Raw genomic sequence first — 26,750 nt, 5'->3', positions numbered from 1 at the left:
AGGCCCCCGCCGTCGCCGCTGGGCGCCGAAAATGGCCGTGACCACGCCCGGCCGCTCGCGGGCGCCCGCTGAGCTCCGCGCACAGGTGAATTGCGCGGAGACCCCAGGTCATGTGCCGGTCTGGGGTGGCTGGGCACCCTCGATGGGACTTCTTGGGGGCAGAAATTTGTCGGGCAGTTTGTCTTCCCAGGGAGACTTGCTAATGGTAGATTGAGAATCGTTGGATCCCCAAATGGACACGTGAGACACCTGCTGGGTGGAGACTCCCCTTTGTAAAATGGGGGGCTTTGTACGCCCTGCAGAGCGGGGTGGGGAGGAGGGTTCTGCCTCAGAGTGGGGTGTGGGCGGAGCAAGGCGTTTCGAGAGCAGGGAGAGCCGGAGACCAGAGGTCCCAGTGCTCACCCTGGCTCTGTGACTCGCTCCCCCAGACCTTCTCTGTGGGGCTCAGTTTCCTCAACTGAGCAATGGGAAAATGGTTGGATAATCCTGTCAGGTCCCTTCTGGCTACGCACTGGGAGAGACAGTCAGTCCTGGCTCACGTGCATAGGCAGATACCTGAGCTCACTTACGACCTGCAACAGTGGAAAGATCTGGAGTGGGATATCATAGAATCTTAGCCTTGGAAGGATGCTTGGAAGCTCACAGTCCAGCCCCCACCCCAAACCACAGTGCCCTGGACAGCCCCCACTCTGAGGCCGTTGGCCACAACTGGCTCTGTGCTCTGTGCTCAGCTGCTGCATGGCACCACTTTCACTGAGCTGTGCCCACTGGCCTCCCTCCCTGTCTCCCCTCTAGCCTGTGAGCACAGGGAAAGCAGGAATGTGTCCTGCTCCCAGCCCTAGCACATAGCAAATGCTCCATAAATGCACACGTTGGTGAAGGAATGCGGGCCTGCTAATGAGACGTGAAGCTGTCCAGCCACCCCCCACCCCGGCCCCCGATGGTTCTCTCTTGGAGACCTACAGTCACAGCTGCGTGGCAGAGACTAAGCCATAGAGGGAAGGAGGATGGGTGTGGCAGGACCCAGTGGCAGAGATGCCCCTGCTTGTCAGAGACCCAAGACAAAAGAGTTTTCACTGGGTGCCTGTCTATATAAGCGATTTTACTTATTTCAAAGCCTCGTCTTGGCATCCTCCGGCCGACCAACCTATCACAGTCCTGTGAGTGAAACAGCACCGTGGGAAGGAAACAGTGCACCCTCCTGGATTTCCCCAAGGAAGACCCCGGAACACCAGTCCTGCAGTTTCTCTGGGGCATCTAGTCAACCGCAGTGAAGAGATGCAGGAGGGAATGTAGAGGGCAGCAAAATTCTCTGAAAGGGATAACCTGAAATAGGAAGCCCTGTCCCAGATGGCACTGCGGCCGGGGGTAGTCCCTTGCGCTGGGGGAACTGACAGAGAACTTAAAGAGAGGTGCTTCAAGCCCCAGGGGCCCTCCAGCCTAGACCCAGGCAGCAAGTGGGGTCTTCCTTGCCGCCCTTACTGGACTGGAAGTGTGTCCAGCTATGGCTGGCTCCATGGGATAAAGAAAATAATTTTCTTTTTCTAAGCACCTACTTTTGGTCAGCTACTGCATTTCTTGAATCTTTCACTTGCTTTTTTTTTTTTTTCCACAGCGCTGGGAGGTCTATATTTGATAGGCAGTATTTATAGTGTCCATGGTATCAATATGCAGGCAGTTCACTGGGGTTCAAATCCCACCATTACATCAGATTTAGATGGTCATGGGTTTTGTTGTTTTTTTTTTTTAATTGAAATATAGCATTATATGGATTTCATGTGTACAATATGATTTGATATTTATACATATTGCAAAAGGATCACCACGGTAAGTCTAGCTAACATCCATCGGAATACACAATTATATTTATTAGTATTGTCAAGTTGAAGAAACACAGAATTTGCGAAGAAAGTCTGACCGACCAGCAGTGTGAACTTGAGCAGAGCTGACATTGACTTTTCTCATCTGTAAATGGTGCCAAAGTGAACATTAATGATAAAAGGGACTTTATAAGCCCAGATTCTCGAGTGAGTTATTGCCTGGCATTCCTTTTTACCCCTTCATTTTTTTTTTTAACAGCTAAAAAAACTGAAGGCGAGAAATAGAAACTTAGAGTGAGTTGGTGATTGAAACTAATCTGGAACTCAAGTCTCATGGCCTTAGAGTAAAGAATTCAAGTCTTGGCCTGAGGAAACTGCAGAGATACCCCCTCTGCTCCCCGCTCCCCGACTGGAAAAGAGGTGTTTCCTGGAGGACTCAGTATCCCCAGAGCTGTGACTGGGACCTGTTCTGACCAGGGTAGGGCCCTCCCTGCTGGTGATGGACTCTGGGGACAAAGTCCAGCTCTGTGGGTGAGGCCATTCTGCTGTGAGTCTGGAGCAGGCTTACTCGATGCCATGGGCAGAAAGTGGTCACTGTTTCCTTTCCAGATACTTCCTGACCTTCCTGCTTCCTTTTCTTGTCTCTAGCTCTGGATGAAACCCAGTTGTGTCTCCAGTTCTGAATGACACTTTTTCTTTCCAGACACTTCTGACGTTCCTGCTTTCTTTTCTTGTCTCTAGCTCTGGATGAAACCCAGCAGGCGTGAACTCTGCTGGCCCGGGCCCTGAAGCTCCATGCACTACTTCCTCTGTCCTGATGGTGGGGAGTCTCAGATGAATATCCCTGCCTCATCTCCAGGTTCACCCACTGAATCTGGGTGCTTGCTGTCGGCCACTGGGCACGCACAATATGGGGAAGGCTAAGGCGCAGGACAGCACCCCACCAGTGTCAGAATACCCTCCAAACCGCCCTGCACTTGGTGCATTAATGGGTGGAGCTTTAATTTGATAAGCTTTTTAGAACAACCTGTTAGTACCTTCCAGACTTTATTTTTTAACTACTATCTTTTTTTATTTTGACATCTTTGAACTATAACAGACAAGTACCATAAATAATATACCAGTGTGCCCTTCACACTGCTCTATCAAATTCTAGCATACTCTTCTTGCTTCCTGTTGTTTCAGAAACAAGATACCACGAATAGAGAGGAGGTGCTTGCAGCACTCCGAGACCCCATTCCCTCCTCTTCATCAGACCGTAAATGTAGCCTCCAACCCACAGATGCTACGTACCGGCCTCCAGCCTGCAGAAACACTGGCACGGTCTCAGAGATGTGGCACACGATTTCAGTGCAGCCCACACAGAGGGCACTGGCTGAATACAATGTGGTGATCCGAGGCCTGGAGGAGGGTGGAGCCACTTTGATAACCAGTAACACACACATCATTTAAAAAGCAGAGGAGCTTAGAAACCACGTCGGGTATTATCCTTTCCTGGGGGAACAAAACAAAGGCAATTGATATAAGATGGGAAGAGAGAGGGTTTGGTTTCGGAGATGAGAGCAGAGCAGTTGAGGAAATCAGGAGAGCCTGATTTTTGTCAGGAAGACTGTTGCATATACTTTATTACTCCGGCCTCCAGAACCCAGCGAGATGGGGATTATCATCTCCAGTTTTACTGAGAGGAAATAGAAGCCCAGCAAGCATAGTAAAATGCAGTGTCTCCCAGATGGGGTGTGTGAAGTGTTCACCATGCTCAGGAGGGGCCTTTGCCCCCTGGGGTGCCTGCTATTAGCCTCTTTGCTTCCTGGGCCCCAGGCCCTTTGGACAGTCTCTGCTAACAGTATGATCTTGGGAGAGGCATGTGTCAGAGGGGCATTTTCTGAGCGACTGGGACACAGGTTACCCATGGGGGTGGTGAGACTTGTCTATATAACAGAGCCTTAGTATAGATCCTGGGCACTAAGCTTGCGGGGGAGCACACCCCCCCAACGCTGGCATCACTCCCCAAATGTCCTCTTCCATGGCTACTGGGACATGGCTGTCTGTTGGCGGGGTTGTCTCCACAGAGGGAGCTCTGGGGGCTGGCTGGGCTGCTCCCTCTGCCTCTCCCTTGGCTACTGGAACCTCTGTCCTTCCAGGTAACAAGCCATAACCATGAACTCACTGGTTTTCTGCAAGGCTTGTGAGTCTTTCTAGCAAACTATTGAAGCTGGGGTGGACTTAGGTGTGCTGGAAGTTGTGATTGGTGCTGGAAGTGACAGTGCCCCTGCAGAGTACACCCTAACTTTGTAGGGTTGGGATTTCAGAGACTCTCCAGAGGTGCCTGTCCCCACTGTCCTGTCCCCTTCGCAGGGACCCACAGTGTGACAAGCCCTGAAGGGTAGACATTCTGGAATTCTGTGGAAGGATGAGGACAGAGGGATGGCCATGCTAGGCTGAGCAAAGACAGGAGAACCAAGCTGAGGAACAAGGGGTTAATTTTAGAAAGTTCCAGAAATTCATGCCCATCACATTGTAGGAGGAAATAAAATAAAAACGCATGCTCAGACTTCTCCCATTGAGAGAAGTCCGTTGGGGGGGGGGCCAGATTTCCCATGCCCCCCCCCATCCCGGGATGCTAAACCTCTTGTCTCCCAAGCATCTTCCACTCTCCCTAGGCCTCCAATCTCCATTTGTGCATAGAATTAAGGGAGGGAAGGAGAAAGGAGGTGGGGTGAGGGGGTTGGGGGAGCGGACAGAAAGGGGACAAGAGACTGGTCCTGAGTCAGCCCCCATTTGGATAACTCATGATGGCAGGACAACTCGACAGTGGCATGTGTGGGGACCCCATAGTTTCCACAAGACCCCAAATGAAGCCCATTCATAGTGATCTAGCCTTTCTGTACACCCCACTCACCCTGGGTACCGGCCAGTGGAAAGGAAGGACCTAGTCCTGAGAGCCATCCTGAGAGGCCCAGCTTCCCACCCAAGGGCCAAGACCTAAAGTCCCACTTCAGTACTGAGAACCAAGCCCCCCACCTCAAGGGTGACCTGTCCCTCCCCTGCTGAAGTACCTGCAGAAACCGCAGGACCCAGTGAAGGTGGAGGACTCCAGGGAGATGCCCCAAGAGGCCCACACAATTTCACACCTGCTTCCTCACCCCCCTCTTTGGAATTGAAAAAATCATCTCCTTGGAATTCACCTGCCCCCTGGCTCTAGGGTGGGAAAGCTGAGCTTCTGGGGTCACTTGGAAAACTCAGGTTCAGTTGCTGGCTCATAGGTACAGGGGCCTCTCTGAGGTTCATGGAATCAGCCTTCTGGCCTTGCAGTGAAATTCCACCTCTGGCAGACAGGGCAGTGATGGGAGGTGCTGAAGAGGGAGGAGAGCTCTGGCCCGTGGGCATGGCCTGAACTCTAGGCCCATGTCACTGCCTGGCCCTGCTCTGAGGGCAGGGCAGAGGGGAGCACCCGGTGCCTGCCCCTGTATGACACATAGTCCCCCTTTCAAGCCTCCCTGCAATTCTCGTTTGGGCCAAGTTTCACCTGCATTCTTGTATTAGAGAGAGAGGCACAAGGGGAGTTGTTCTCCACTGTGGTCAAAGACCCCCAGGTGTTTATGGACAATAGCAGTGAAAGCAGACCGTTTCTCTTTCCCACCTCCCACCTCCAACCAGCCAGACACGGGAAGACAAGCCCTTCAAATGCTCTCTCAAAATATTTGAAAGCTTGGTTTCATTTATTTTTCATATAGTCATATATTCTATCTGATAACCCTGTTATCTCGTAACGCTGTTCTCCAAACAGGAGTGAACAGCATCTCCCACCTCCACCCCAAAAGGAAATCCTGGTATTTAGAAAACCCTTGTTAAAAGAGCTTTTACTTGCGGTTGTCTGTAAATGTATTTGTGCAGTCTTGAGAGTGTTTGTGCGCTGGTAACCACAAGGACGCCCACGCCATCGTAACCAAACAGTTAGAACACATTACACCGTCTCTCTTCCCGAATCGTCTGCTTACTTTTTTTTTTTTTTTAAGATTTATTTATTTGTGCATACAGAGCTGGGTACAGGCCAGAGACTCAGGGGCGGCGAGAGGCTTCACCAGAGACAGAGTGGGAGCAGAACAGGCAGATCAACGAAGTACACTGCTGAGGGGAGCAGCGGGCGGGTCAGGAGAGGTCTGCCACGCCATGTGGTCACCTCCGGGGCAGGCGGGGATCGAACTCATGCGGAAGCGGCTTTAGCTTCTCAGTGCTGTGCTTTAACCTGCTGCGCCACCAGGGAGGGCCTCGTCTGCTTACTTTATCCTTGCGCTCTTCTGATGTCAGGCCCCTGTAAACATCTCCCGTGAATTCTCGCTCTCTACCAGCCTCTTGTGGGCAGCAGGGCTCGTGGCAAATGCTCCCCTCAAACCACTGGACTTCCCACATCTCCCCCACTATTTTGGAAGTTTCCTGAGAGCAGGGACTCCTGTTTATGCACAGTGCTACCAGTAGCTGAAGCTAATTTTTTAAAGATTGATTTATTTATGTATACACAAATTGGGGAATAGGCCAGAGGTTCAAGGGGTAGGAGGATCTACTTGAGACCGAGTGAGGAACAGAACAGACAGATTGAAATATACTGCTGAGGAGAGAGGCAGGAGAGCTCTGCTGTGCCACGTGGGTCACCTCCCTGGCTGGGGATCGAACTCGTGCTGCAGTGGCTGAGGATAGCTTCATAATATGGAGACTTAATCCCTTGCGCCACCAGGGAGACCCAAATAGCTGAGACTATTTAAATTTTACTTAAATTTAAATAAACCAATGGGTGGATAAAAGCAAAGCAAGCCTGAGTACAGATCACTGCCCTGCGAAGACGGCTACCAACCACATGTGACTTTCAGTTTAAATGAACTTCATCCCTTCATCCCTTAGCTGCATTTCAGGTGCCCCAGAAGCACACGTGGCCCACGGCTGCTGTCTCGGACAACCCAGATGGAAGAACATTTCTATCATCACCTGGACACCTGCCCACTTGTGCCACCCAGGCTGCAGTGCCCAGCCAGCCAGTGTTCTGGTGAGCCAAGTAAGTACCTCCTGCACATGGCACTGTGCTAGCTGCTGGTCAAAGGGCCCACAGACTTTCATCAGCTAAAGTCTTTTCAGCAGCTAAGACAAGCAAGAGAACATTTCCAAGGACGTTCTAAAGCCTGCCCCTTTGAAGAATAAACACAGGCCAAATGAAGCAAGCAGGTTGTGATTAGGTGCTGTCAGATATGTAACGACCAGGCCAAAGAAGGAGATGGGGTTGTCCTCATAGCCCCAAAGCTAATGTCTGTTTCCCTTCTTGTATTCGCAGTAAGCATCACGTTGCTAGAATTATTTCCTGGAGAAATACACATATTAGACAGAAATAGCCATCGAAGCCCAGCTTCCGGAGAAGTGTCAACCAGGGGACGTCACTAATGTGGCCACCAGAATTTCCACGTAAGGTAAGAGCTATACAAGTCTTTCCCGTTGTTCTCTCCAGACCACTGAAGTGTCCCAGCCATTGCAACTTGATCCAACTGATCTTTCAGACAACACATCTTGCACGCAGCAAAGGCAGAATAACCACTGTCTCAATTTTCTACCAGAGAAAACGTGATCCTTGTTCCATGGGTCCTCTGCATCTCCTATGGGTATGATTCCACTCTGCTGGAGGAATGGCTGGTCCAGATGGTAAGGATACTTCCGCCTACTCTTGACCAGAACTTCCAGGCTGGCGTAAAGCAAGGAGGCTTCCCCTGCACATTGTAGCAGCCAGGGGCCCCCAGGTTCCAGACCCCAGGCCCCTCTGTTTTTGCCGATCTGGCCCCTTCCCCCACCACACCCCAGCATGATTCTGCTGTTTTCCAGCATCAGCATGAGAGGGGCTGGCAGCCAGGAGGTAGCAGCTGAGAGTCCTGTCTTTGTGCTTGACCATCCCCAATTAGTTTAGTTTATTAATACCAATTTATTAGCACTGAACCCCTGGGGAGAGAACAGGAGGAGATTTCTAGTTTAAATAAACCTCTATACTTCCTCTCTGTACACATTTACAGCTGCGCTCAGTGGGAGAAGCCAGACCTGACGTGTCTACTCTGCCAGCCCTCTCTGGAGAGGGCCCGAGAAGAGAGGGTCTGGCAGGCAGGCGGGACAGAGGGTTCGAGAACATGGCACATTTTCAGATTTGATCAGTTTTACCCAGGTTTCATAGGGACAGGGGTGGGATGGGGGAACTTTATAATCTAAGTTAGTCATTGTGTGCATTTTATTTTAAAATGATAATAACAAAAATGTGAGCAGTGCTGATGTGCCTGCCCCTGGTCTAAGAACTTTACTAATGCCTGTTAAACACAGATTGTTCACACAGGGCTACGAGACAGCCAGGCTGAAAGCAGGGGTAAAGGACCTCCCGTGGGGCCTCCCAGCTGGCACACCGAGAAGCCAGATCCGAACCCGGGGGTAAGACCCCAGAGTGCATGTCGGCTTGTGGCAGTTATGAACAAAGCTGCTGAAAACACTTAAAGCAAAATTGTATCTCTCATCAAATGCACTTTTGTTTTAAAGTAAAAGGAAATTTTGATGACTGTTTAAGCTAAAATTTTCAGGTTTTTAGCTTTCTGTGAACTGTTTCTTTCTCTAGGGTGGGGTGGAGCATTACTGAAAGGCTTTCTCATCCTCTGGCTTCACTTATTCTTCTGGGTGGGGAACATTTATTCTTCTGGGGTTGAGGCTGCCTTGAGAAGAAGAGAGGACAGACCCCTCTCCGGGGGTATTGCATCTGAAAATTCATGCAGTTTCTCCTGTCTTCCAGCTTATTAGAGATGTTGGGGCTTCAGGCTGGGTGCCTGCTAGAGCCAGAAGGGTGATGGCACCCTCTGGGCAGTGCGGGTTCAGGAGAAACAGACCCCTGTGAGCATCTGTGTCTGTCCTATGCGGGGACCAATCAGGCCACCCAAGGTGGGGACATGGGGTGGGAAGTCCATGGAAATTCAGGGGCCCAAGATGGCAGGAAAGTGGAAGTCATGGCCAAGGCTGACTTGCCTAGCTGGAGAGGAGAGAAGAGGCTCATGTGACCTGTGAAGGCAAGAGAGCGTTCATCTTCACTATAACCAATTAAAAGTTGTTTTTTTTTTAAGATTTATTAATTTATGCATACAGAACTGGGGTACAGGCCAGAGGTGCAGGGGTGGTGAGAGGATTCACCAGAGACAGAGCAGGGAGCAGAACAGGCCAACTGACAAAGGGGAGCAGTGGGAGGGTCAGGAGAGGTCTGTCATACTATGTGGGTCACCTCCCGGGCAGGATTCGAACTCATGCTGAAGTGGTTTTAGCTTCTCAGTGCTGTGCTTTAACCTACTGCGCCACCAGGGAGGGCCCCTGAAAAGTTGGTTTTTAAAGCAATAGAGGGAAACCAAGTGAATGTGTTCCTCTGCCCTGAATTCTGTATTTTGAGATGAAGGCTTTATTTTTTAGAGCAGTTAAGCGCACAGCAAAATTGAAGGGAAAGAAAGATTTCCCGTTTTCACCTGCCTCTGCATGCACACAGACCCCCCCATGAACAACGTCTTCCATCTGACTCTTCATCACCCAAAGTCCATCATGTCCAGCACGTGATGCTTGCTGTCACACGTTCTAGCAGCTTGGGGAGTTGTGTGATAACATGCACCTGTGCTTATGGTACCTACAGAGAATTCTGCCTAAACATCCTCTGTCCCACTGTCATTCCACACACACACACCCCACCCCTCAATCTCAACCTGCCAACCACTGATCCTTTAACTGTCTCTGAATTTGTGTCTTTTCCAGAATGTCATATAGTAAGCGTGGACAGCCCCTCCAGAGGTAGAGGGGAGGGTATTATGTGGCCCAAGGCCACATTATTAGCATAGACTGTCAGGTATACATGACCCAGGGCCCTGTGTAAACAAAGACCCTTTTTGGGCCCTCTCCAGTGGCGCAGCGGGTTGTAGCTCTGCACTGCAGATCTAAGCCCAGCAGTGGCAGCTTAAGTGTGAGTTTGATCCCCGTCCTGGAGCTGACCCACATAGCACAGCAGACCTCTCCTGCTCACCCACTGCTCCCCTCAACAGTGTACTTTGTTGATCTGCCTGTTCTTCTCCTCACTCTGTTTCTGGTGAATCCCTCACTACCCCTGCACCTCTGGCTCTACCCCATTTCTATATGCATAAATAAATAAATCTGTAAAAAAAAAAAACAAAACAGGCACAACCTCAACTAAAAACAAAACAAAACAAAGACCCTTTTATCAGTAAGAATATTGCAGGAGCTGAGCAAGATTAACGCTTCTCTGCACAGGGACCAACCCAAGTCACGATGGTATCCAGGACAAGAGAGTCCTCATCTCTCTTCCCTGTGAGCCTTTAGCCTTCGGTGCCAAGCTCTGGCTGCAGAAGAATGCTTTCTAGAATCTGGTCCATATGCCAGCTCAGGAGCAAGCCAGATCTTAGTGGGAGAGGTTCAGGCTCTCCTAGCTTTCTACTCTGCAACTCAGCAAAGGCAGCCTTGCTCCTGGGCCCAGCCCCTACTTTTCACCCAGGCAGGTAGCTGCTCTTCTGTGCTGCCTCCGTCCATGGAACACCAGTCATGTGGCAGTTGTCCCACCGAGCGAGCCCTGCTTCTTTGCCCGTGCGCTCCTTGGAACATTCTGGCCCTGAGCATTGTGCTGCCTACCTCTTGACTTTGACTTTGCACATTCTCACTCTGTGCTTCCTATCAGGGGGCTGTTCCCATTTGTTGGAAGAATTGCTTCCTCCAGCTGGACCCCAATCTGATTCGCATACCGACTGCTGGATAGAAGCTCACAATCACTGCCCCCTGCAGGGGTCTGCCCTGCTTTTGTAGGTCAGTGCCATCGGGTTGTCCTGTTTGGCCACCATAGCCAATGCTGGTCATGCCCTATCTCAGGTTGTGTCATCATGCTCTGGAAGTTTCCCCAGCCAAGTTTGGTCCAGTGCTCTGCAACAGGACTTGGTCTGATAATCACGGTTATGAACTTCAGACCTAGAATTCAGCCTGCATCAAAAGGATTGAAGTAAAAAACAAGCACACCATCCTTTATTATAAGCCCTTGGGACAGATGATAAATGTATTTTAGAAGTAGAATTATTCAGGTTGTAGGAAGATAATTTGATGCAGACCATATGCATGGCAACCCAGTGAGGTCTGGGGCAGTGCTCCATAAATCAAATTTCTTTAGAGAAATGTATGAATATTCACACAAAGCTAGATGAATTGAGTTACAAACTACTACTAGATCAGGTTTTACTACCAAATGACTTCAGGTGGTGCTGTTCCTATGTAAGTTATGAAAAACACAATTCGCAGAACATTTTGAGTAGGTTAAATCTTTCCATACATTATTTATATATTTCATAAACACCTTGAGAGCAAACATCGTGTTTTGTATTTTTGTCCTAAATACTTATGCCAATTCTTGATACACACTAGATACTTAATAAATGCTAAAAGACTAGGTAGAATGTGCTTTGGCCTGCCGGGTTATTTCCTCGTAAGTAACCTCAGGGTAAGCGTTCCGGGAACCACGGACTGTGCTGTGCTGGGCTGGGTTCCCCTCAAATCTCCACAAAGTCTCAATGGTCTACAAAGCATTTTATATCCTCCCTGTCTCTGACAAACAGGAGTCAAGAGCAAGAAATTGACAGAGATCACAGAGGATTATTGGGGGGATGGAGCAAAGAGCATCATGGGAGACAGAAGCCCTGGGCTCTAAGCACAGGCTCATCATAACCCAGGTGTGTGAATGCCTGGGCCTCAGTTTCCTCATCTGTTAGAAAAGTGATCCCCAAACTTGCCAATCATCATAACCACCTGGAAAGCTTTAAAAATATAGGCTCTGGCTCTGATGATCTGCGATGGAGTATAGGAATCTTTAAAATAGCTCCTTTCTTTTTATAACATCACCAAGAAAAAAATATGTGTGTGTGTGTAAGATAGTGTGGGGGGGGGCACTAGGGAATAGAACTATGTAGGATTTATTTCCATGTACCACTGAAATAAGCTAGTGTAAATCTGAAGCTGAATCTGATGTGATAAGATATATATGGTGAGGTCTGGAGCAACCACTAAAATAATAGCCAAAAAGGTGAAAAATCCTTTAAGAATTAAAATGCTAGATTTAAAAGATTCACCTAATGCAAAAGAAAGCAGTAGTGGAAGAACAAACAAAAGATAAGGCATATACAAAACAAAAGTAAACAGTAAGCAACTGTAAATTCAACTATATCATTGTCAATAAAACACAAAGTATGAATAAATCAAACAATCTAAAAACGACAGACATTGGCAGAATGAGCTAAAAAGCCCAATCTATACATTTTGTCTACTGAAGACACATTTTATATTGAAAAATACAAATACTGCAAGCTGAAAGTAGAATATAAAAAAAAATCTCTCAAATAGCAACCACAAGGATGCTAGAATGACATACTGAGTGATATCAGCAGAGAGAAAGGACATTTCACAATGATGAAAAACTCAATCCATCAGAAAGTAATAATTATAAATGTGTATATACCTAATGATAGAGCACCAAAATACATGAAATAAAAACTGACCCGAAATGGAGAAATAGACAATTCAACAATAATAGTTGGAGGTTTCAATACCTCACTTTCAAAAATAGAACTAGACAGAGATAAACTAGAAAACAGAAAATGTTAACACCACTATAAACCAACTAGACCTAGCAGATATCTCTAGAACACTACCTAACAATATAATTTATGTTCTTTTCAAGTGCACTGGCACATTCTCCAGGGGAGACCATATGCCAGGCTATAAAACAAGTCTCAATTGTACTCTTGGACATTTATGTCAGAGAAATGAAAACTTATGTTCACGCAAAAACCTGTATGTGGACATCATAGCAGATTTATTTGTAATAGCCCAATACTTCAGACAGCCCAGAGGTTCTTCAACAGGTGAATGGTTAAGCAAACTGTATTTTTACCATAACTATTAAAATATTCATTATTGAATACCACCTAAAAAGCTTATCTCTCAGAGACAACTCCTGGTAATCATCCCATCAATATCCCACATGCAAACATATATGTGCACCTCGCTTTCCCCACCAGTGATTCTGAACACAGTGAAGCTGTGTCTCCAGAAGGTAATATCACAATATCCTGGGCCAAGTGATTGGGAAAGGCTGTGTGGTTTGAAAAGTTCCCCAGGTGACTCCGAGTGAGTCGCCTTAGGAAATCATCCCACCTGGATCCTACTACCTAGTGAATCACTGGATACATCACACAAACAAGTTCATAACACATACTATCTTGTAAACCTAAAAAATAAAAAATTCTACATCACTATTTCTAATAGCTACATAAGCTGCATTTTTTGTTGTAATGGAATTTTAAAACTAATTCATGTTACGCTATTTAGATTTTCCACTAAAAATATAAAATTTGTGGTGAACATCTCTATACATAATTATCACCTTACTAAATTGCTAGCAGTGACATTTCTAGATCAATCGGTGAATAGAATCCACAGCTCAAGCATGGGTCACCACCTGCAGTTCACAAAAATCCTGGCCTAGACTCACTCCTCCTTTCATGGAGAAGAAACTGAGGCCAAACAAGGAATAAATTTGCCCAACAGAAAGTCAAGGGCAGATCTGGATCAAGAATTCGGGTCTGTGAGTCCTGCTGTCACCCAAGCCCTCCTCTGGGCTCTGTGCTAGGACCTACCCTTTGCAGCATAGAGTATGCAGCTGTTAGAAATGATGCTGTAGAATGTTTTATTTTTTAGGTCTGAACGTTTAAAATTTTGAATAATAACAAAAGTATTTTCTAGAAAGATAATACAGGTATGCTTTTCAATCTGTATTCTATCAATGCTTACTCAAGAAAGAGCAAGTTAGTATCTCCCTACACTGGAACTTGAAAGGTGAATCCAAAGATCTTCAGTAAAATACTGACTGCCTCTAGGCTTCTAAACCCAAGAGAGGACACGAACACAGTTCTTCCACTTTGCTTAAGTTACCAGTCCAGAGTCTTGTCACACCCTTTTCCCTTTCTACAAGCCAGGCCATTTGCTTCTCTTTGCTGCCCCCTTATGGTGGAAGAGGAGATGTCATTAAGGGGAGCCTGAGAGAGCAGCCGCCGACTTCTTGTCCTAAATGGACCAGGGCCACACACAGACAAGCCTCTGGATTTCACTGCAAAGGGAATCCTAGCACAGAGCCCAGAGGAGGGCTTGGGTAACAGCGGAAGAACTCAGAGACCTGAATTCTTGATCCAGATCTGCCCTTGATTTCTATTGGGCAAATTTATTCCTAGTTTGGCCTCAGTTTCTTCGCCATGAAAGGAGGAGTAAGTCTAGGGTTTTTGTGAGCTGCAGGTGGTGACCCATTCGTGAGCTGTGAATTTTATTTACTGAGTTGTGCAAGATGGTTGCTTTTAAGTGGGAAGGACAAGATAGAAAATAGTGGAAATGTAAAAATGTGTTGTGCATAAAGGCGACTGCAGTTTTCCTGGATCTTCTCTGCACAGGGAGTCCTAGGTGGTGGGGCTGTACAATAGATTTTTTTTTAAATTTTTTTTAAAGATTTATTTATTTGTGCATACAGAACTGGAGTACAGGCCAGAGGCTCAGGGGCGGCGAGAGGTTCACCAGAGACAGAGTGGGGAGCAGAACAGGCAGATCGACGAAGTACACTGCTGAGGGGAGCAGCGGGCCGGTCAGGAGAGGTCTGCCACACATTGTGGTCACCTCCGGGGCAGGTGGGAATCGAACTCATGTGGAAGTGGCTTTAGCTTCTCAGTGCTGTGCTTTAACCCGCTGAGCCACCAGGGAGGGCCTGTACAGTAGATTTTTATCCAGGGTTTGAAGGGCCATTCCTCAGAAGGCTCCTCGACCCTCCCCACTGGAGCTTTCCGTTCTATTCCCGGCCGTGGAGAAAGCCTCGGTGCCAGGTAACCTTTTCTTCTCTTCCCAGCTTGTCTCAGCAACTCTGGATAACAGAAAGCCTAGACGCCCAGAGTTCCCCCGGGGGCCCCAAAGCAAAAACAACAGAGGTAGCTCTTGAGGAAGAACTCCCTCAGAGCAGCTCCCTCTAGGGTGTCCAAGGCTGGCAGGGCCGGGACAGAAGCGCTGTCTCGGCAGAGGCGCTGGGTGGAGCCCCAGCGCCTGGTAAGGACCCGAGGCGCTGTCACCACCCGACGGGGACAGCAGAGGGCAGTGAGAACCAGACTCTGGAATGGGGAGGGGGCAGCAGGACTGAAGGCCCTGAACATTCTAACCCTTCTTCATTCCCGCTTACCCTCCGGAGGTTCTAGAAGTCTGGAGACGGTTCTGGGAGAATGTTTAATTTGTCCCAGGAGCTTCTGATCTCACGTCGGAGTCGTGCGTCCGCGCGGGGATAAAGCGCTCAAGTTTATCGCAGACGCGAGGCGCTGCCACAAGGGGGCAGCAGAACACCGATGTTGGAAATGTAGAGGCTGCTTTCCAGGTTGGAAACAGGTCAATGATCTCCAGCAGGGAAGAAGCAAAGGGTCTCCAGAGAAGCTCTTGCTTGCTCTCTCCTAGACGCTACCCGAGTGGGAGAACCCAACTTTCAAGAAAGGCTTTGGAGAGGGTGTGCTGGCGCCCGTGTGTACAGCCTTACATGAGTCGATGGTTGCAATATCAAAGCATTTGCAAGCCAGCTATTAAAGTCATTGTTAAAAACTTATAATTAAATAAATTACATTATAAAACGAAGGTAATAAGCACTAAAAATGCATCACTGTCTGTAACACAAACGCTATTCATGTTCTTGAGGTTATTTAACTTTATTCATCACTATGTAGAAACACTACAGCAAGGCAGTTTCCCATTGCTGGGTGCAGAGAGTCACAGTGGGAGGACTCACACCATGGAAATCAGCAGGTGCCACAAACCAAGGCTGCTTCTTTGTCTTTTTTTGGAAAGACAGTTGTCAGGCTGCTATCAGCCCAGCACCAAAGTCCACTCTCTTCCTTGCTCTAGTTCTGCCATCTCTTCCCCCACCCTACCCAGCCTCTCCCTCCACCTACCTTCAACACTGAGAAGACTTAATCACCTTTCTTTCAGCAGCAGATAGGAAAGAACTCACAATAAGATATCTGGGATTCAAAAGGAGGCAGCTGGGACAGGTGGCCAGCCCCACCCCGCCATGTGAAGGAGCAGGTGAGGAAGAGATGTTCCGTCTGAAAAAAAGGACACAGAAAGATAGCCGTCTAGCAAAAATTATAGAGGACTGGCCTACACGGCAAGGTTCAGACCTGGGACATCAATTCCATGATTGAAAACTAGGGCAAGAAGTCATGTTTGACTTAATATGAAAGACACCCCTCAATGGCACCCCTCAAAGATGGAAAGGGATGGCCCCTTGGTGCTACTTCACCTGATGAATGGGATGCACAAAAGAGAATTTAAGAATCATAAAAGAAGTTGAGTGAACTCTCGCCACTCAAAAGGTGGGACACAGACCAGCATCAGAGAAATACTCGGGACCTTGCAGAAATGAAGGTCTCAGACGCCATGGCTGAGTTACTGGGTCAAAATCCACATTTTACTAAAATCTCCACTTGGTTTATGAGAACACGATAACTCAGAAGGATTTAACTGAATTACCTCCTGGATGTCTCTGAATGGTAACTCTTAACATTATTATTTATAATGGTACATTATATGGAAATTCTAATTTGGGAGCTGTTTGATCAATTGTAGTAAATCCACATGATGTAACTCATTTACACAGCAAAACGCAATCACTCCTAAAATCAAAATTCATTCTAGATCATCAATCAAATATTTAAAAGTAAAATGGAAACTATACAAAGACCAGAAGAAAATGTGGGAACATATTTTTATAATCTTGAAATGTGCAAGATCTAAGTATGTCTCAAGCTCAGAAGCATAAAAGAAAAGACTGAGAAGCTTTGGCAAAAAGAAAAAGAAAAAAAAAATCCCACCACACTATAAAAAGGTACAAGCACAAATGACAGATTGGGGAAGCATTTGCAACATCATAAGCAAGAGGTTACTTTAATAAATAAGCTACAATAATAAGAAGCAGGTTAGCCATTTTATAGGGAAAAAAGGACAAAGGGTTTAAACAGTTCGTAGAAAAGAAAATGCACACAAATGACTTTTAAATGTGTGAGAGGATGCTCAACTTATGCAGAATGCAAATTAGCACTGCAATGAGACATCATTTTCACTTAGGTTGGTAAAGACCAAATAAATTTCACACTGGGGAAGAGAAACGGGAACTGTCAGACACAGGAGGGCTCCTGGTAACACCTGTCAAATTGAAAGTGCACACACCCTGCGCAGCTACGCTTAGAGGTTCACATGTGTAAAATAAAATAGTCAGGAGTATCACTTAAACAACAGTGGGGGCCTCCTCGGTGGCGCAGGGGTTAAGTCGCAGCACTATCAAGCTATCACCAGCCACTGCAGCACCAGTTCAAGCCCCGGCCAGGGAGCTGACCCACATGGCACAGCAGACCTCTCCTGACCCTCCCGCTGCTCCCCTGAGCAAATGGATTTCAGTACATCTGCCTGTTCTGCTCCCCACTCTGTCTCTGGTGAATCCTCTCACCCCCCACCCTGTACCTCTGGCCGGCACCCCTGTTCTTGTATGCATACATTGTTAAAAAAACAAAAACAAAAACAAAACAGTTACAACAGCAAAAATTGGAAATAAGCTAACTTCCCACCAGTATACATGTGGTTAGATTCATTTGTAACATGCACAAGGTAGGATTTCTATGAAGTATTACAGATAATAAGGACTGAAATGGAACCATTACTTAATATGTCTGATTAAGAAAAGTTCTAGAACATTGTGTGTGATGTGGTATGTAGCCATTTCCATTAAAACTTAAATTTTGTCTTTTTAGAAATCTCTGAAATGATGATAACAGAGCGATACCAGTGGTGAATCCTCTCACTTCCTGCACCTCTGGCCAACACCCAAGTTCTTCTGTGCAAAAATAAATAAAATCTTTTAAAAAGCAGGAAGAGGAACCAGTGGGACCTAGGGAGGGAGAATGGGATAGGAGGAAGCTTATCTTTTTATTCACCAGCCTTTTAATATTATTCACTTAAAAAAAAGATTTATTTTTTTTATGCATATAGGTCAGAGGTGCAGGGGTGAGAGGATTCATCAGAGACATAGTGGGGAGCAGAACAGACAGCAGAATAGACTCAAATACATCGCTAAGGGGAGCAGTGGGCAAGTCAGGAGAGGTCTGCCACACCATGGATCAGTGCCCTGGCCGGGAATTGAACTGGTGCTGCAGTGGCTGCTGTTAGCTTCATAGTGCTGTGCTTTAACCCACTGTGCCACCAGGGAGGGCCCCACATGCATTCATTTTATACTTCAAAAAAATGGGGCTGGCAGGTACTGGACATTGTGGTGGGCATCCTGAGTTCCAGGTAGACAAACAACAGCAGATTCTGCTGGCAGAGCTAACAGTAGCCTGAGACACATAGGGGTGGGAGGAAGAGGCCAGGCCTGCTGAACAGGGCAGCACAGTCCCCCCTGGACTGGGTAAAAGGGGGGGCCCTTGGAGGAGAGGTCTGTGGCCTAAGGCACACACACTACTGTTGCACTGGCAATACCATACTGATTAACAGGAGCTGTGAAGCAGGTTACACAATGCAGGATGCTGCTGGACAAGCAAGATCCAACTGATAGAATAATCAGACAGCATCACCTGGGGTAGGAGAAAAAGATGGGTGAAACTGAAAATGTGCTTATGTCATCCAGGGCTTCAGGGGGACAGAAGCTACTGAACAGATAATTCTTACCTGCTTAGTGGCCAAGTGTTGAAATTGAACCCCGACCCCAGCTCCCCGCGATAGTTCCACTCCAATCAACAAGGCAGTCCAGGGATCAGCTTCTGGGGTCCCCTGTTATACATCAGCCAACAACCCCCCAGGCTTTCCTGGTCATACCTGGTGATGCACACCCTTCTCAGGGTGACCCCACTTTCTGTTCTTGGTTGATCTGAAAGGCACCTTGTAAGGCTGGGCTCCCATAATGATTGGCCGGGCAGTTCTGACCTCGTATAGGGATACAGACTGCAGGTAACAAAAATGAGGAGAGCAGCATGGGGGCTCTGGGAGGTCCCATCTTGCCTAGCCAGAGTCCAGCTAAAAGTCCTCTTACTCCGGGCCCCTCCCTGGTGGCGCAGCGGGTTAAAGCACAGCACTGAGAAGCTAAAGCCACTTCCGCATGAGTTCGATCCCCGCCTGCCCAAGAGGTGACCACATGGCGTGGCAGACCTCTCCTGACCTGCCTGCTGCTCCCCTCAGCAGTGGACTTCATCAGTCGGCCTGTTCTGCCCTCCACTCTTTCTTTGGTGAATCCTTTCACCGCCTCTGCACCTCTGGTCTGTAACCCAGTTCTGTATGCATCAAGAAGTAAATCTTAAAAAAAAAAAAAATTAAAGTCCTCTTACTCCACTCAGGGAACACTCCTCTCTCCAGTTCAGACTGGCCAGGGCAGGCTCTGCCGTGAGCTGCCCCCTCAAGAGGACACACTGGCCTATGCACCCGTGGTTTAAGGCCAAGGCACAAGCTGACCTCTGACCAGCCCTCTCTTCACCTCCTTGCCTGCCCCGAGCAAGGCTGCCATGTGCCCCTCCCAGCAGCTGCCACGGTGGGCCCCGGGCACTGGGCTTCAATCTGCCTTTGAAGGCTTTTCCTTAAGAAGCTTCTCCCTGGAGCACTAGGACCCTGGTTATGGTCCCCTGGCTACTGGCCCCCTGCTCCAGGGAGGAGCTTCTTGAGGAAAAGCCTCCAGAGGCAGATTGGATCCCAGCACCCACAGCCAGGGTGGCCCCTGCAGTAGACCTTCCCCTCAAACTCCGACACCGGCTGCTTCCATGAAGGGTAAGCTTCCAGAACCTTCAGAGGGGCCAGTAGGCCCTCGCCACTGCTCCCCACAGCCACTCAGGACCCCTCCTCATTTAAAGGCTTCTTGTGCAAACGCTTGTGTGTGAAGCCTGGGAATCCTCTAAGCCCACCGCATTCGCTGCACGTCATGAATATTTATGCTCCTGTTGTTGAGTGTGGGGCGTGCATGCAGGGCAGGGCCTGTGGACGCAGGTGGCAGAGTCAGGTCAGTGGAGGGAAGAGTAGTCCCGACCCGAGCACTGTCTGAGGCGCCGATGTATAGCGTCCTTGGACGTCTAGACTTGGACACGGACCCCATGGCCACCAGAGGAGTGCGGCCCAGGGCGCCCCACAGAGCCGAAGGGGCCCTCCGCAGCCCTCAACCTGGCCCAGGCCCGGACCTGTGATTCCGCAGAACATAGTCACCCTGGCGTGCGTCTCATTAAACAGCACTCACGCCCCACGTGCCGGACTTCGGCAGTGCTTTCACCGAGGTGGTCTCCTTCGCCTTCCGCTAAGCTGGGAGCCGGGTATCAGCTGCCCACGGATCTGGGATTCGACTTCCAGCCCCTGAGCCGCCTGTTTCTCTAGGATGTGACTGTCTGCCCTGTTGGCTCTGGGTCCTGAATGCCAGGACAATGCCCATGGCCCTGGCCGCCTGCTGCAGGGGTTGCTCTGAAGATGAGGTGGCGTGCTGGGAGCTACGTGCACAGTGCAGAGGCCTGAGAGGACACTCCAGGGGTCTGTCACCCTGATGGGAGCAAAGAGGCAAGAGACCGAGGCCAGGCTCTGTGTCCCTCTGTGGGGCCAGCAAGTGACCCCCAGCACAGCCCCCAGCATGGCCCAGCTGGGAAGTCAATAGCAACCCCTTTGGTCCCTGAATAGCAGGGAAACCCCTTGGGAACACAGTGGGCTACTTGGGAGCCTCAGCGCCCCATCATCTTCATTAGCCCTTTCAACGCCCCACCCGGGATGAGCATCTCCTGGGGTGCGGGGAGAGCTGCCTGTGTCTCTCCCAGTTCTGCTGGACTCCATGGTGGTGGCTAGAAACTGGCCATGCGTGGGTGTGTTCACCCTGTGGAAATCGGCCCCTCTGAGAACCTGGGCCCCCCATCTGCTGGCCAGTTGTCAACCGTGCACACACTGCATTGAGCCCCAAGTGTAACAAAGCGTAAGAGGCACTTGGGGGGCACCTGTGTCCCTCCAACAAGGAGTCCAGAGCTGCTGCCAACTGCTGCTTGCCCCCTTGTGCCAGTTCATATAAAAAACATAGTTTATCGCTTAAAACAAAATACCATTTTAACTCCATACATATTTATATGGCTTTATTATTTTTACATTAAAAAAATGGAACGTCTTCTCCCAGGACGATTGGCTCTATGAAAGCGGCGCTGCCCACCCGACTCTCTGGCATTGCCCCAACCCAGCCAACCCTGGCTTTTCAGGGTCAAGAAGTACCAGCTGAACGAAGGCACCCCAGCTCCTGTCCTGCGTGTCCCCACCCACAAGCACCCCTGCTGCAGAGCGGGAGGCTGACACTGGCCCGCTTACATCTTTTGACCTCGAACAGTGTGCTGAGCCCGTAGGAGCTTGTGGGGCCGGAAATGCCAAGCTCTCTAGATGAAAAGGATTTCGAAGCCATCATGCCTCTTCTCGGCAGGGCTGCCCTAATTGCAAGCAGGCAATGAGAGGAAAAGCAGAAGGAAAGATGGACTCCGTGAGTCTGTTCGCCAAAAGGAAGAAGTGCTATTTTATTTCAGAGCTGAACTTATATATACACATTAAAGTGTCATGTCGAGCGCCCATTGGCCGGGCCACGGTCAGGCAGAGAGAGAGGCAGGAGGAGTCGCGGAAGAGTGTCCGAAAAGAAAAGATACAATAAGCAGAACGGACTAAGCCCATGGCCATATGTGGCAGGGAAAGACGGCCAGGCCCAGCTGGAGCCAAGGACGGTCTCCTTATCAGCTGGGGCCCTGAATTTCAGAGTCAGCCAAACTGTTGTCCTTCAGGCAACATCAGGTGCCTCAATGGGCCAGCACACAGTAGGTGCTCAACAAGCAGCGGGAACAGGAATTGGCGGGGCTCCCTTGAACCTCTGGGTTGCAGTCAGAGCTGTCTCCTCTGGAAGCCTGTCCTCTACCCTTCCCCGCCTCCACCTCTTCACCCCCACTTTAGGGCTTCTCTTACAACTTCAGCCTTTCTCATCGCCTGCTCCCTAAAAGCCTTGGTACCATAGTTGACGTGACTGTATGATCCCTGCTTGAATCTGCACAGGGAGCCTGGTCCTCCCGGGCCTGTTACGTGACACCCTTACTTCCTCCAGCACTAGATCAGAACAGGGATATGATATCCAAAAAAGCTGGGGAGACAGTAGGAATTGTCATGTTTTGTTTTGTTTCTTTATCTTCCAGTGAGTAAAATTCACATAGTATTTGTCTTTCATCACTTAGATAATATCCTCTTTGTTCATCCATATTTTTGCAAGTGGCAGGTTCACCTTTTTTACAGCTGAGTAGTATTCCGCTGTGTGCATGTAACACATACGAGTAAAATTCACATAGTATTTGTTTTCCATCACTTAGATAATATCCTCTTTGTTCATCCATATTGGTGCAAGTAGCTGATTCATCTTTTTACACCTGAGTAGTATTCCACTGTGTGCATGTACCACATCTTTATCCATTCACCTATTGATAGGCAGGTTGCTCCTTCTTTTGTAAGCAGCTGTAATGAAAATAACGGTGCAGATATCTTCTTGGAATTAATGAGATTGTGTTCTTTGGCTAAATGTCTAGAAGTGGAATTGCTGAATCATATAATATTTCTATTCCTAATTTTTTGAGAAATCACCCTTCTTTCCAATCAGTCCTCTTGAAGTGACTGGCTTTAAAGCCCTCATGATGCTGGTAAGAGACACTAGATGCTGGTAAGTCCTATGTACCTGGCCATTTCCCTTGGGACCAAGGGGCAAAGTGGGACCCAGTTCCTGTCACCTGCATGGTGGCCCTCAGGTGTGAAACACTGCTATAATGGGAAGCTCTTGGGGTTTAGAGCCACAATCCTGGATTCACATCCTTGCTTTCCACCTGCTAGCCACATGAAAGCACCTGGTTGCTCTAAGCCAGAGTCTTGTGAGGGCAATGAGCTGCCTTCCACAATGGGCTGGCATGGAACACTGTACTCTTGCAGACTCAGCTGAAGTTTGCCCCTTCAAGCCTGACTTCAGCTCGCTGCCACAGCTTCCTGCTCCTCCTTCCATCTCCCCTAACTTCTAGAGAGAGTGTTCTGGGGCCTTGAGCTGAAGATTAGTCTGGGCGGAGCAAGGCGTTTAAGTCCAGTGACCAGAAGTCCCATTGATAGAGGCAGGGGCCACTCCTTCCCTGACAGGCCCTTGCAGCCGGTAGCTGCCAGAAAACTGTGCTCCTGTTTGCTAGGAGCTACCTGGCACCAACAGGGCCATGCTGGCTGTGCTAAGGGGCCCAAGGCTTCCTGGCCTGCCATGCCTGAACCAAGAAAACAGCCCAGAGAGAGGGTGGTGAGGGGACAGTGTGAGGGACCCGGGAGCCTCAGCCTACCACTGCCTCTCAGAAGGTACAGAAAGCAGCTCACAGCAGGACCTGAAGCTCCTGCATTCTCTTGCCCTCCTCTGGAAGACCTGGCAAGCATGAGAGTCATGAATGCCTGCTTCTGCTGACCCATACCTGACCCACACCAGAGAAATTTAATCCTATATGCATACAATTGGCCTGCTGTTTATCTAGTCTTAACTCTCACCTTAGGAACCAGGAAAATGAAGCCCGGTGGTCTGACTGGCTGGCCCATGGGCACTGCTGGTGGGGTTGACAGCTGCCTGGTCTCTTCCCCAGAGTAAACACCACTCTGGCCACTAGCCCTCCCACGTGACACTGGGCACTGTGCTGCCCAAACAGGAGCCAGCCCTCATGATGCTCCTTGAGGGTAGGGGGTGAGAGCCAGGGGCAGGGCACCCAGAACAGTGTTCAAATGTGCATTCAGGAACCTTCGGAGAGTGAAGGGGGGTGCTGTGGTGGTTAAGGCTCTTGAGCTAAACAGAAGGAACTCAGACCAGGAGAACCAGAGGGAGGTTTAGTAGAGGGAAGGGATAAGGGCAGGAGAGTACCCCTGGTGAAGTATCCCAACACTGGCACAACAGGGCTCTGACTGCCATTCACCCAGAAGGGGCAAAAGGTGAGCAGTCCGGCCCTCCCTGGTGGCGCAACAGGTTAAGACACACTACTGCAAGCTGGCCACAGCCATCTCAGTGCAAGTTCGATCACCGACCCCGGAGGTGACCCACATGGCATGGCAGACCTCTCCTCACTCATCCACTCCTCCCCTCAGCAGTGTACTTGTTGATCTGCCTGTTCTGCTCCCCACTCTTGTCTCGCCACCTCTGCACCTCTGGCCTGTACCCCAGTTCTGTATGCATAAATAAATACATCTTAAAAAAAAAAAAAAAAGATGAGCAGCCCCAGCAGAGCCTTGAGAACCTGGGCCTGGGGCCACAGGCAGCCTGGGGGGACCCCTGGAGAGCAGACCCCCACACGCACCCCAGCCTGCTGCTTCCGGTTCTGCCGGGTGGGCAGCTCCCTGGGACCCTGGGGCAGAGCTGGCAGCCTAGCGCCAGCCGCCAGCCCCAGCCGCCAGCAGTGGGAGGGCAACTTACCCAGCGCCAGGTGGTGTCGGCTCATCTTGGGGGGGGGGGGGGGGCTGGGTCGCGCTCGCTCCAGCCTGGGCCCCACTGCGCGAGAGATGTTTGATGCCTATTTAACTTACTGTCTGCATTTCATCTCATGTTTTGTTGTCCTCTCAAGGTGCCTGCTCGCGCTGGGGTTCCGGTGGGGGGCTGCCCGCACGCAGGTGGGGTGCGGCTCTCCGAGGGCGGCCTGCGGCTTTGGGTGTCTGTGGAGGCAGAGTAGGTGCACCAGTGAGGGGTGACCCGCGACTGCTTTATCCTCTCTGGGGAAGCGGCCACCAACCCCTTCCCCTCCCCCCATGAGTCCAGCCGTGCTGCTCTGTGGGGCCGGGCGGTGGGGGCGGGGGAGACTCCCGCCATCCATCCAGTTGTGATGGGGGTTTGACTGTGAATTCATTTCATGCCACAAAAGACCGATTCTATTGGACTATGTAGCATCATAAAAGAAAAAAATTAAAATAAAGCCCCAAATTTAAAAAAAGCCACCTCTTTGTGCTTCTCCCACTCTCCTCCCCTCCACTGGGGCTTCCCATGCTGAGCAGAGCACAGCTGGACACGCTTCTCCAGATCCAGTGGAGAAAGGCAATGGGAAGATGTTGAATCTCCCTTTGCCCATGGGGCCCCTCCAGACACCCGGGAAGCCCTTTCCCATGGGGCTCTCGCTCCTCTTGTTCTCTGGGTGATTGAGGTGCTGAGGTGCTGGCCCTCTCAGCTGCTCCCTCCTCCTGTGGCTGGGGGTGGGGGGTGTATCTAGACCACTCCTGCCCTCCCCTGTTCTAGAACTTGGCCACCCTTAAATCAGGGGCTCACAAGCTGGATGATCCCCCTCCCACCCCATGTCGTGAAAGCCAGAATAATCCCCAGTCATTGCTGAAGGGTGCAGACCTGCCTTTTCTACTGAAAACCCAAATGGTTTCCTTGCTTTCTGGGGGCTCCATCAGAGCCCGCAAGTTTAAATTCAGCCGTTATACGATTAGCACAGCAAACACAACCATTTGCAGGCACCAGCAGGCAGTAATTTGGGGGAGAGGCATACACAAGAATATATATACATTTCCAACAGGAAGCTGTTTAAATACAGATAGGATGTACTTATTTATTCCCCACCTTGTTTCAAAATGGATTTAAGGCAGCTTAAAGTAAATTAAAACAAGCTAGGGGAAATGAGACAAAGGGAAAAATCAGGCAGCACATTTTCGATGGCGGTTCGGAACCAAATGCATGAAATGAAGGATTATGTGTTTGCTAACGATGGACCGTAAATTTAGCTCCGTGCTCCTCAGTATCCAGTTCCAAAAGGCAGGAAGGCAGCTGTATTGCCGGTGAGGGTTTATGGTCAGGGGACCCTCAGAGCTCAGCCCCTGACTTCTGCTCCTCACCTGCCTCTGGGCCGCAGTGCCTGCCCCAGGCCACCTAAGGCTGGGATACTCACCTGGTGTCTCTGGCAGGTCCAGCCTTGAACATCTCTTGGGAGGTCTTGCCCAGAATTCTGTCTGAGCTGCCCAGGCCATGCCCAGAATTCTTGTAGTCTTCCTCGTCTTCCACGAGCAGCCAGAAACATTGTGCTGGGGTTTCGTTTCCTCCCAGGTATTATTTATTATGTCTCTTTAGCATACAATTTGTTCCACTTTGAAACCAAGGACATGCTCCCCATTTTACGGATAAAAATAATGAATGTTTATTGAGCACTTACTATGCATCAAGCCGTCTGTTAGCGCTTTATGCACACCATTTCACTTCATCTTCACGCTAACACAACGAGGCAGGCCAGATGAGAAATTGGGACTCACAGACAGAAAACTGAGGTTTATACGATGCTCAGCATCTCTCCCACGATCCCACAGGTAGTAAATTATAGTGCAGGGCCCGAACTGACCTTGCCTCCCTCCGGAGCCTGGAGCAGGCTGCTTGGCACTGCAGTCTCTGGTGGGAGAGCTGGAGGTCAGAGTAGAAGGGGAATCCAAGCCTAAGTGGGGAGGCCACCAAGGACGCCACCCTAACACGCAGCTCCAGGCAGTGGCCACCACGCAGGGAGCCTCTGTGCAAAGAAGGACTGTATAAGATGAGGCCTGATGCTGTCTTTATTTTAAAATAAGATTTTTTTCATTGTGAGTTTTTGCATTAATTTTGATTTTTAAGAAAACATTGCATTAAAATGTTACTCATCTTGGGCCCTCCCTGGTGGCGCAGCAGGTTAAAGCACAGCACTAAGAAGCTAAAGCCTCTTCAGCATGAGTTCGATCCCCACCCCAGAGGTGACCCACATGGCACGGCAGACTTCTCCTGACCCACCCACTGCTCCCCTCAGC

The 26,750-nt window shown here is 49.4% G+C and overlaps 1 long non-coding RNA gene across 2 annotated transcripts; it reads left to right on the top strand.

Annotated features, from left to right (window-relative positions):
• The first annotated feature begins 13 nt into the window (after window positions 1-13).
• LOC105853807 lies at window positions 14-8,327 on the top strand. Of its 2 annotated transcripts, none has more exons than XR_001145575.1 (5): window positions 14-85; window positions 6,717-6,867; window positions 7,141-7,273; window positions 7,418-7,502; window positions 8,163-8,327. It is a non-coding gene; the product is annotated as an uncharacterized LOC105853807 (long non-coding RNA). The 2 variants fall into 2 exon arrangements; XR_001145576.1 differs by lacking the exon at window positions 14-85 and adding an exon at window positions 2,606-2,679.
• The last annotated feature ends 18,423 nt before the right edge of the window (window positions 8,328-26,750 follow it).

The sequence above is a fragment of the Condylura cristata genome, unplaced genomic scaffold (assembly GCF_000260355.1).
Source record: "Condylura cristata isolate star-nosed mole 26May11 unplaced genomic scaffold, ConCri1.0 scaffold00018, whole genome shotgun sequence".
In the NCBI taxonomy this organism is placed as follows: Eukaryota; Metazoa; Chordata; class Mammalia; order Eulipotyphla; family Talpidae; genus Condylura; species Condylura cristata.
The sequence above is the reverse complement of the archived record's forward strand: the minus strand, read 5'-3'. Positions and strand labels throughout refer to the sequence as shown.